At 44.0% G+C, this 12,552-nt stretch overlaps 1 protein-coding gene across 1 annotated transcript in view; it reads right to left on the minus strand.

Annotated features, from left to right (window-relative positions):
• Positions 1–12,552, minus strand: part of DCSTAMP (dendrocyte expressed seven transmembrane protein) — a 42,149-nt gene that overhangs the window by 1,421 nt on the left and 28,176 nt on the right. The gene's annotated exons all lie outside the window — the stretch shown is intronic.

Consider the following 12,552-nt stretch of genomic DNA (forward strand, 5'->3'; position numbering starts at 1 on the left):
TCTATCATTTACTATTAAACACCTACTGCTTATAGAACACAAACAAAACCCCCAGTTTTTTGCTTGTTGTTTTTGAATATTTATTTATTTGGCCAAGCCTGTGTTAGTTGCAGCCTGTGGGATTTCAGCTGTAGCGTGTGGGTCTAGTTCACTGACCTGGGATCCAACCTGGGCCCCCTGCTTTGGGAACTCAGAGTCCTGGCTACTGGACCACCAGGGAAGTCCCCCTGAGTCCCTCAGTTTTGGCTGCCACTGTCCCTCAAATGTACAGTGAGTAGCACAAAGAAGCGCTCAATGAATTCGTCTCAGGAAAAGAAGACAAAGAAGATGATGGTGATGGAGGAAGAAAAAAGAAATAATTCACAAATGAAGATGGACAGTATAGCAAACCATTATTTGTGTTCAGGACTCAGGAAGGCATTTATCTCAGGAGCTATCCATAGGATATCAGGGAAGTTTATAAAATTAAAAATGACCAGTTGTGAAATATATTTGCCCACTGTTTAATTTAGCTCATACAATAATCTAGCATGACAAAATAGCTATGTTATATTTATTATTCTAAGTATTTGCAACTGCATTGTAAGTTCCTCAAGGGCAGGGGACGGTTTCTTAACAGCTCGTGCCCCAAACAACACCAGTACAATGTTTTACGCAAGGCAGACCTTCACAATGGGCTTGGTGAACAAAAATTAAAGTACTGTGGCTGAGACAATTTAAAGGAAAATGTCTGAGTTTGGAAAGATTTGCTGAAAGAAAAGGATTTTAAATCCTGTTGATGAAGACAGTCACACTTGGCAGAGGAGAAAAAGAAGTACGTTCTAGGAAAAGGAACAGTATGGCAAGATCAGAGGTCAGCTCATCCAGGGCCATCAGTCATGGAGGTTCACTGGGGACAGGCCACTGTGGCTCTATGAGCCAACCGAAGTTTCCATAACAAGCTGTTGGAGTTAGGAATCTTTAACAGGGCTTTTTCAAGCATTGCTCTTCATCTTAGAATAGGATGTAGGCTCCACAAGAACACAGAACCTTTGGCATGTTCTTTAATAATTTCTATAAACATGCTCAATTGACCATTAATGTAATATTTATTAGGCCCTTATTGAAACCATGCGGGACCCTCTAGGGCTCCTGGGCATAGAAGCCTTTCTGTGCTCCCCGTTTCTTGTTTATAGGGAATAGATTCCAGCCCCCATGACCTTCCTTGAGTTGCAAAAGGCAGATTGGAACTGTTGCTAATCAGGGAAGGGAGGGGATGTAGAGACAAGGGAGGAGACCACCCGAGCCAGATTAAAGGAGGTGCACACACCCTGATCCTTATTAGCAACTCCACCCTTGAACCATCCCTATAAAACTCTGCACCAAATCCTCCTGGGTTGGGACACACAGTTTTTGAGGCATGAGACCATTGTGTTCCCCTTTGCCTGGCCAACAATAACGCTATTACTTTCCAAGATATGATTAGGTACAGGTTCATAGACGGAGTTTTCAGCATCACTGTTGGCTGTCTAGACCATCATTGGAACTCCCCCACACCTCATGTTTATGCCCATCCTATTCATCACCTAGTGAGACTCTGACGGTCAAGTCTCCATCGTGACCAGGTACAGCCCCCACAGGGCTGAGTGAGTGCCCACCCCACCCCCTCCAGGGGCATTTCCTCCCATCAGCAACCCGGGAGCTGGCCAAGCTCCACTCACAGCTCTGCAGACAGACATTTGGGGATTATTTATTCTCCACTCCCCCTTCTCTCGGGCCTGTGTTCTTTTCTTAAGTGGTTTACAATTCTCTGAGTCGCTTTACACCTTATGGCCAACTCGCCGTCAACTCGCCATAAAGCATTCTCTCGTCTGGGGAATTTTAGTAACAAGACCGCTTGCTTTCTCTTTTCTAAAAGAACACGCTGCGCCCCCTCCAATCAATATTTACTGGGTGTAGGTCTGCTGAGAGGGAGAGAGGTTTACAGTGCATTAAGAAGATGTAGACATAGCCCTCAGGGAGCTTATAATGGAAAATGTTATGGGGAAAGGAGTCAAAAAAATTACTAAGATTCTAAGGAGTGGCTGCTATGTCAGTAGTGCTGGGATTTTGAGGGAGTTGTCAAAAAAAAAGGATTTTCTTGTTGTTGTTGTTGTTGTTTTTTCTCCTCCTCCTCCACCTTCTTATGGCAACAAAAGAAAAATGAAGGTTTCTGAATCCTAGAATCTACCTTTATGTCATGGTTCTAACTAAAGAGGAAAAGTTGAGGGTATTTCTCCTTATTGAAATTCGTTGGAGGACAATGGTTTAACACTAAGAAGGAAAGATTCTTAGAATAATTTGTGGGGGGTGGGGGTGGTGAAGGCAAAGACTCAGAGCCCCAAAAGCTGTGCCTCACGAACAAGAGGACACATGACATGGACAAGGAGCCCAGGATTTGGGGTGAAAGGACAGCTTTCATCACAGTGTGTGGTCTGGGGCAAGTCTCTTTGCATCTCAATTTCTTGATCCATAAAATGGAAATGGCAATATCTGCCCTGCTTCCTTTATTGTGTTGAACTGAGTGATGCTTGTGGACAATAAAATAGTATGAATGTAATGAGTATAATATGATTATAAACTCAATTTCAGGACCAAAAATCAGTTATTCTAGAGGTTGAAAAAGGAAAGTGTTAGTCCCTCAGTCATGTCCGATTCTTTGTGACCCCACGGACTGTATCTGGCCAGGCTCCTCTGTCCATAGTCATTCTCTAGGCAAGAATATTGGAGTGGGTTACCTTTTCCTTCTCCAGAGGATCTTCCCAACCAGGGATTGAACCCGGTCTCCTGCATTACAGGCATGTTCTTTACCATCTGAGCTACAAACCAATTCTGAAAGTTGGTTTGTAGTAAAAAAAAAAAAAAAAAAGACTCAGAATGAGAGAGATTGTAAAGGCCATGGGAAACTTAAAAATAAACTGGTGAGATCACTGTCATAACAGAAGGGCACTTTTGAGGGGAGGGTGCTGAGAAAGGGAGAAAATAACCGAGAACTGAACAAGTTTAACAGGGCACAGAGAAGGAGGAGGTGTTGCTGGGTCCCACAGGAGGAAGCTGGAGGCATAGTTCACTGATATGCAGAGCAACTGGGGTTAGGGAAGAGCTTATAATGTGAGCATTTACTATGAGTCATTGTACCATCCCTACTGAATGCCACATGCAAAAGCCGGATCCCAAAAGAGGTATGCCAAGTGGAGGCTAGGACAGATTCAAGAACTCATGGAGCAGATGTACTGAGCTGGGAGGATCAGGACAGTGAAATGAGTTGGATGCTGCAGGCAAGTTCCGAGAAAGCTCAACAGGAGGCCACGGGAGGGAAGAGGTTAGGACAAGCACGTGGATATCTGAGCCCAAAAGGCTGCCAGGAAGTACAAAGATCTGATGTAAGGATGGAGTTGGAAGCCAAGAAGATCAGTTCAGAAGGAGCTGGAATCCTAGGCAGTGTGGCAAGGATGCTACTGGATCTGGAAGGAAGCTTGGCAGACACCCTGGATTAGGTGGCACACCCTGGCACGGAGAGGCTGGATTCCTAGGAACAAAACTTGAGGACAGTGTTTAGGTCTTGCTCATCCAGAGACTGCAGGCTCCTTGTGACCTGGAACCACGTCTCCTTCCTCTCTGTAGCCTCACCCACCCAGCATAGCGCTTGGCATTCAGAAGGCACTTGATCAATGTCTGTTGGAATGAACCAATGAATGAAAAACTAATGAGTAAAGCCAAGTTCAAAATACCCAACAAGCCATGAATTTTATTCCCCTCTCTGGTGGCTTTGGGCAGCCTCTGGCTTTCTACCTAGTGCCACATAGTTCATGTGGAACCACCTTCGTGATCCCTCCTGAGAACTCCTGACCATCTAGCCGGTCTCCTCCCCTTCCCTTCACACAGTGTGTCTGTTCGAGATGGCCACGTTCCACTCAGTGGCTTGTTTCCATGGCAACTTGCTCCTTCATTATGCCACAGTCACCCTGCCTCTCATTACCAAGCATTGCCGTATCTTTTTCAGATGTCTAACTCTGGCAGTTCCCAGTGTGTTTACATCCTGTCCTGATATAGAATGTCTTACATTAAGGGAACATTGTCTTCTCAGAAAATTAACTTTAAAAATTGCATTTAAACACATTATGGCATGATTTCTTTTTTCCAACTAGAAATAAAAATTTTCTCGACAACTTCTTTGCCAAGAAACAAGTTCCCTTGTCAGCCAGACATGTTCATTGATTCCTTTCAAAACTTTTTTTCTCCACGTGTATTGTAAAGCCCTGGAAAGAGTCTCCAGGAAAAGCAGTTGGCTCCTGAAGTAACATATGGCTCTCAAACTCTCACTTACGTCGGCAGACTCTGCCTCCCGCTGGTCACTGCCATGGGCAGACAGCAGCGACCTCACCCTTGGCACCGATGACAATCTGAACACCGTTCCAAGAAAAAGGAGGCACAAGAGTCACAGTGCACGTAATGTTTTTTCCTTTTGTACCTGAAAAGGTCCATTTTTAAAAAATGTATGTATCTATTTTTTGAGTGTAAGACCACTTCTACTTATTTTTGGCCATGCTGGGTCTTTGTTGCTGTGTGCAGGCCTTCTCTGGTTGCGGTGCTCCAGCTTCTCGTTGCATTGGCTCCTCTCGCTGTGGAGCATGGGTTCTAGGTGTGTGGGCTTCAAGAGTTGAGGCTCGGGGGCTTAGTTCCCTCCCCACACCCACCCCAGCCTGTGGAATCTTTCTGGACCAGGGATTGAACCCATGTCCCCTGCACTGGCAGGAGGATTCTTATCCACTCACAGTGCACATTTAATTTCATTTTATTGTGTCATTTTTATTAGACTGGCCCATTTGTGTCTTAAGGCTCCCGACCTGGTTTCATCACTTTTTTGAAGATGGATCTAGCCAATCTGTTCTTAGAATCCATCTTGGTCCCCTCGTAACACGTGTCTCGACCTCAGTCTCTTTCTCAGCTGTCACCTATATTAAGAAACACTCAGAGGAGGCCCACTAATGGTGGTTCAGGATCACATGCTCTTTTCTTTTCCAAGGTAGATTTTTACATCTGCAAGGAGAACTGCCTGCCACATGTTGCCAGCATGGCTGGGCTTGTCCTTGGTCCAGCAGCTCGTCCTGTTCCTTGCTTGGGGCCTTTCACCACTCCTTGCCTTCCTATAAGACACCAGATGGATCGCTACACTTGGGTCTCTCGCTTATAAGGTCCCTCAGCTCAGTGGATTCCTGGGCTCTTCCATCTAGAGCTTTTCCTCAACTCCCAATGAGCCTCTATGTAGCAGACCATTTATTGTGGCTAAGACACAATTCCAAGTTCCATAGAGCAACTTTCCTCTGGCTGTACATCAAAAATTCACTTCTGAAGGACCTACTGTTTGGCACAAGTTATTTTTCAATAACTGACATGGGAAAAGAATATATATGTATATATGAATCACTTTACTTTATGCCCAAAATTAACACAGCATTATAAATCAGCTATACTTCAATTAAAAAAAGGGAAAATTTTCAATTCTGATTTCTCCTAACCTCTTCATATCCTAATTTAGCAGTAGAGTGCATCAGAGGATAATGTAAAGTTTATCCTAAATGTGTACCTAAGCTATGACCCAGTAAGAGATATCTTTAAAAGTGTTGGTTCTGCATACTGTACATACCATACAAGGGGTAATTCCCTAAATGGTAAAGAGATCCTAAACAGAGCGAATGTATGTAGATGTATAGTTGATTCATTTTACTAAACAGGAGAACTGAACACAACATTGTAAAGCAACTGTACTCCAATAAAAATTAATTTAAATGTTTTTAAAGGCTTTAAAATAATAGTGAGCTTCCCTAAGCTCTGGGTGTCCAGCAGATCTGGGCAAGTCAGCTGACCTGGGATAAAGAAGGAAGAGCTGCCCTCTATTTGGATGAGGTAGGCGCCCACTGGTGTGCCCCTCCACCTGGTCAGCTTCCCCACATATTCTCTACCTGGTCCCTGCCCGCCATGGAGTCTGCCAGCCCTAGGAGGGAAGGAAAGGCAGCGGCCCTGAGCCCGAGCCCAAGCTCAAGGCCAGAACTGGGATTGTTAATGGCACGGGTGAAGGGAAGCCTAGAAAGGAACCGAGGGACGGGGAGGACCAGAGAACATAGGTCACAGAAGCTAAGGTCTTGTCCAAAGATTCAGGGACAGACTTTTCATCTATTTTTAGATGAAGTAACAAGATGTGGAAACCAAAAAAAAAAAAAAAAGTGGCCAGTTCTCCCATACTGCACAATGGTGATGACTTATGCAAAACATCCTCTTTTCCTATTTTTAACTAGATCACAGAAGCTGCGTCAGAGGACTGGCTGCTGACTAATCCTGTTGAGACGCCTTTCTCTGAATTGCATAAATGACATCTATGCTAGAGAACATTCGAGAAGGGGGGGAAAACTGTTAAAGACTACTGCACACGGGGCATCCTTATAAATAGTCTTCTGAGTGGGATTGAAGTGTTCTGGGCCACAGCTTTCTGGGAGTTGCCTAGGATTTCATGGCTGAATGAGGCAGACATTCAAAGAGAAATCATTCATTTACTTAAGCTGAATTAATGATCCCGTGACTTTCTCACATTCCAAAGTACAGTGACGACTGTTTTTCAGATTACCTGGAGAAGAATGCTGGTTTTTCAGAAAAACTATTATCTTGTGATATAAATATCCCCACACCAGGAACAGATATTTTATTAGAGAAAAGGAGTCAGGAACGAAAGCAAAGGGTTCTCAGTTCTTTATGGATGAGAACCACGTCATGACGATGGAGGCCCTTGAATGTCATCAGAGACCTGAGCCATCATGGAAGGCAGCCCCTCTCCATTGTACTGAAGGGGAGATGGCGCTGCTGGAGATGCTGTGGGAGCATCTCCTAACTCCCCGGACTCACCACTTCCTCATGATCAAGCAGATCCCCAGCGGCCAGTCTCTGCATCGCTTTGCCTGGGAGCTTTTTTCATAACTGAGGGAAGTCAGATGTGCCAGGAAATACACACCACCCAGAAGCAGCACCAGCCGCTGGCAGGACTTGGTGTATAAGTACCCCAGGCCCTCACCCCTCAGTGGGATAACCCCTAGGTATGGGGGCTCCAAGCTGCTAACACAAAAAGAAAGTGGGCTGCAGGCTGTGGTGGGTGGATGTTGGCTAGAAGTTAATGTAATAATGTTGGTTTGCTTTCAAAGTATGTATATGAGTCTCTGTGTATATCTGTATGGGGTGTGTAGTGTATATATCTATATATACACACACATATATGTATAGACATACTGAGTGTATTAATATATATGTAAGTGTATATATATACAATAAATATTATATATGATGTTTATGTATGTTACATTCTATTTACAGAAGGTGATACTGTTTTTCTGTTTGCAATGGTGTTACAAAGTTTCTTGTTAAAAGAAACTTATTTAAGAAAAAATGCTGGGTTGATTTAAAGCACATGTAAGTACATGATAGAACATGAATCATGCTAATATGATAAAAAATGGAGAAGGCTGTGCATGAATGACTTAAGTTAGTCTGGTGTCTCCGGCCTCAGATCCCGCTGGTGCTGCAGAAACTGTGGAGAGAAAGGAAAGCTGGCTTCAGGTCACCTGCCTCAGTTTCAAGCAGGGCAACTCTGTGTTTGTCCCGTTGGGAATCAGTGATCTAAAGAGGGAATTAGAAATACAAGCTACTAGATATAAAATAGATAAACAACAAGGACCTACTGTGTAGCACATCAGAGGGCAGACACACTGAAACCATACTCACAGAAAACTAGTCAATTTAATCACACTGGGACCACAGCCTTGTCTAACACAATGAAACTAAGCCATGCCCGCAGGGCAACCCAAGATGGGCGGGTCATGGTGGAGAGGTCTGACAGAATTTGGTCCACTGGAGAAGGGAATGGCAAACCACTTCAGTATTCTTGCCTTGAGAACCCCATGAACAGTATGAAAAGGCAAAATGATAGGATATTGAAAAATGAACTCCCCAGGTCAGTAGGTGCCCAATATGCTACTGGAGGTCAGTGGAGAAATAACTCCAGAAAGAATGAAGGGATGGAGCCAAAGCAAAAACAACACCCAGCTGTGGATGTGACTGGTGATAGAAGCAAGGTCCGATGCTGTAAAGAGCAATATTGCATAGGAACCTGGAATGTCAGGTCCATGAATCAAGGCAAATTGGAAGTGGTCAAACAAGAGATGGCAAGAGTGAACGTCAATATTCTAGGAATCAGAGAACTAAAATGGACTGGAATGGGTGAATTTAACGTAGATGACCATTATATCTACTACTGCGGGCAGGAATCCCTCAGAAGAATGGAGTAGCCACCATGGTCAACAAAAGAGTCCGAAATGCAGTACTTGGATGCAATCTCAAAAATCACAGAACGATCTCTGTTCGTCTCCAAGGCAAACCATTCAATATCACAGTTATCCAAGTCTATGCCCCAACCAGTAACGCTGAATAAACTGAAGTTGAACAGTTCTATGAAGACCTACAAGACCTTTTAGAACTAACACCCAGAAAAGATGTCCTTTTCATTATAGGGGACTGGAATGCAAAAGTAGGAAGTCAAGAAGCACCAGGAGTAACAGGCAAATTTGGCCTTGGAATGCGGAATGAAGCAGGGCAAAGACTAATAGAGTTTTGGCAAGAAAATGCACTGGTCATAGCAAACACCCTCTTCCAACAACACAAGAGAAGACTCTACACATGGACATCACCAGATCGTCAACACTGAAATCAGATTGATTCTATTCTTTGCAGCCAAAGATGGAGAAGCTGTATACAGTCAACAAAAACAAGACCAGAAGCTGACTGTGGCTCAGATCATGAACTTCTTATTACCAAATTCAGACTTAAATTGAAGAAAGTAGGGAAAACCGCTAGACCATTCAGGTATGACCTAAATCAAATCCCTTATGATTATACAGTGGAAGTGAGAAATAGATTTAAGGACTTAGAAATAGATTTAAGGACTTAGAAATAGATTTAAGGGCCTAGATCTGATAGAGTGCCTGATGAACAATGGAATGAGGTTCGTGACATTGTATAGGAGACAGGGATCAAGACCATCCCCATGGAAAAGAAATGCAAAAAAGCAAAATGGTTGTCTGGGGAAGCCTTACAAATAGCTTTGAAAAGAAGAGAACCGAAAAGCCAAGGAGAAAAGGAAAGATACAAGCATCTGATTGCAGAGTTCCAAAAAATAGCAAGGAGAGATAAGAAAGCCTTCTTCAGCAATCAGTGCAAAGAAATAGAGGAAAAGAACAGAATGGGAAAGACTAGAGATCTCTTCAAGAAAATTAGAGGTACCAAGGGAATATTTCATGCAAAGATGGGCTCGATAAAGGACAGAAATGGTATGGACCTATCAGAAGCAGAAGATATTAAGAAGAGGTGGCAAGAATACACAGAAGAACTGTACAAAAAAGATCTTCATGACCCAGATAATCACGATGGTGTGATCACTCATCTAGAGCCAGACATCCTGGAATGTGAAGTCAAGTGGGCCTTAGAAAGCATCACTATGAACAAAGCTAGTGGAGATGATGGAATTCCAGTAGAGCTACTTCAAATCCTTAAAGATGACACTGTGAAAGTGCTACACTCAATATGCCAGCAAATTTGGAAAACTCAGCAGTGGCCACAGGAATGGAAAAGGTCAGTTTTCATTCCAATCCCAAAGAAAGGCAATGCCAAAGAATGCTCAAACTACCGCACAGTTGCACTCATCTCACATGCTAGTGAAGTAATGCTCAAAACTCTCCAAGCCAGGCTCCAGCAATACGTGAACCGTGAACTTCCTGATGTTCAAGCTGGTTTTAGAAAAGGCAGAGGAACCAGAGACCAAATTGCCATCAACCGCTGGATCATGGAAAAAGCAAGAGAGTTCCAGAAAAACATCTATTTCTGCTTTATTGACTATGCCAAAGCCTTCGACTGTGTGGATCACAAGAAACTGTGGAAAATTCTGAGAGAGATGGGAATACCAGACCACCTGACCTGCCTCTTGAGAAATCTGTATGCAGGTCAGGAAGCAACAGGTCCAACTGGACATGGAACAACAGACTGGTTCCAAATAGGAAAAGGAGTACATCAAGGCTGTATATTGTCACCCTGCTTATTTAACTTATAAGCAGAGTACATCATGAGAAACACTGGACTGGAAGAAACACAAGCTGGAATCAAGATTGCCGGGAGAAATATTAAAAACATCAGATATGCAGATGACACCACCCTTATGGCAGAAAGGGAAGAGGAACTAAAAAGCCTCTTGATGAAAGTGAAAGAGGAGAGTGAAAAAATTGGCTTAAAGCTCAACATTCAGAAAACGAAGATCATGGAATCCGTTCCCATCACTTCATGGGAAATAGATAGGGAAACAGTGGAAACAGTGTCAGACCTTATTTTTGGGGGCTCCAAAATCACTGCAGATGGTGACTGCAGCCATGAAGTTAAAAGACGCTTACTTCTTGGAAGAAAAGTTATGACCAACCTAGATAGCATATTCAAAAGCAGAGACATTACTTTGCCGTCTAAGGTCCATCTAGTCAAGGCTATGGTTTTTTCAGTGGTCATGTATGGATGTGAGAGTTGGACTGTGAAGAAGGCAGAGCACCGAAGAATTGATGCTTTTGAACTGTGGTGCTGGAGAAGACTCTTGAGAGTCCCTTGGACTGCAAGGAGATCCAACCAGTCCATTCTGAAGGAGATCAACCCTGGGATTTCTTTGGAAGGAATGATGCTAAAGCTGAAACTCCAGTACTTTGGCCACCTCATGCATAGAGTTGACTCATTGGAAAAGACTCTGATGCTGGGAGGGATTGGGGGCGGGAGGAGAATGGGATGACGGAGGTTGAGATGGCTGGATGGCATCACTGACTCAATGGACATGAGTCTGAGTGAACCCTGGGAGTTGGTGATGGACAGGGAGGCCTGGCGTGCTGCGATTCATGGGGTCATAAAGAGTCGGACACGACTGAGCGACTGAACTGAGCTGAACTGAACTGAACTGATGCAACATCTGAATTATATCGAACAACAGAATTATATTCAACATTCCCTTATAATAACCTATAATGGAATATAATCTGAAAAAAACCTGAATCATTTTGTTGTATACGTGAGACTAACACAATATCATAAATCAACTGTACTTCAATTTAAAAATCCAATGTTGGCATTGAATTGTGCATCTAAAAACTGTTAAAATGGCAAGTTTTATGTTATGTATATTTTGCCACAATACAAAATATAACTTTAAAAAAAAAAGAATGAATTCGAGGAAGGGAGGTTTACTGCTTAAAGGAATATTAGTTGGTACGTTTGCAAATTTCAGGAGTCCAGCAATCAGTTGATCAAGAAATTGGAGCCCAGAGAGATTAGATGACATTTCCTAGTTCCCACACAGACGTTGTGGCCAAGGCTGGGTGGGCGCATTCTCATCACTCCCTCCCATGCTCTTCCCGCTGTGCTCACTTCCTGAGGTAGGGAGACTTGAAGGATAGGAGGAAAGGAAAGGGGAACAAGGCTGGAGAGTGCTTTACAGGTTGCGGAGGTCCAAGAGCTCGAAGGTGTGAAGGCGGAATGCAGGTGACTCCTCCCAAGCCAGGTGGGAAGAGCTTTTTGACTGAAGGGAGGGTTGGGGCAGAAGGGGAGTGAGGAATAAGGTGAGGAAATAGACTAGGATCAGACAGGAGGGGAGAGCAAAGGCCCGGAGCCGACTCATTGGAAAAGCCCCTGATCCTAGGGACTATTGAAGGCAAACAAGAGGGCAGCAGAGGATGAGATGGTTAAGTGGTATCCCCGACTCAATGGACATGAACAAATTGGAGCACACTCTGAGAGATAGCGAAGGACAGGGGAGCCTGGTGTGCCGCAGCCCATGGGGTCACAGAGAGTCGGACATGACTGAGCGAGTGAACAACAAACCACAAATGCCTGGTGTGTGTAAGTTGCTTAGTTGTGTCTGACCCTTTGAAATCCTATGGATTGTAGCCTGGCAAGCTCCTCTGTCCATGGAATTCTCCAGGCAAGAATACTGGAGTGGGTAGCTGTTCCCTTCTCCTGGGGATCTTCCCAATGCTTGGTGAGGGGAATGTTAACACCCCAGGATTTGTGATCCAAATCTCTGAGCTGGGAATTGAAAGATCAAAACCAGGCTGTAGAACGCAGCATGGTAGAAAGTAACTGTGATCAAATATTGCTTCATGAACACACAATTTACTTAGCCTGTCTGTGCCTTACCTTTTTCATCTATAAAACAGCAACAGCATCAGAACTTCCCTCTTGAGATTTTGGTAAAGATTAATGGAAATTATACATCCCAAACAATGTCTGGTATCTAGTGAGAGCTCAGTAAATAATAGCTACTTTGATCTCTGAGGGGCTTCCCAGGTGGGGCTGGTGGTAAAGAACCTGCCTGCAATGCAGGGGACACAAGAGAAGTGGGTTCGATGCCTGGGTTGGGAAGATCCCTTGGAGGAGGGCATGGCAACCCACTCCAGTATTTTTGCCTGGAGAATC

Source organism: Ovis canadensis, chromosome 9 (genome assembly GCF_042477335.2).
Source record: "Ovis canadensis isolate MfBH-ARS-UI-01 breed Bighorn chromosome 9, ARS-UI_OviCan_v2, whole genome shotgun sequence".
Lineage (NCBI taxonomy): Eukaryota > Metazoa > Chordata > Mammalia > Artiodactyla > Bovidae > Ovis > Ovis canadensis.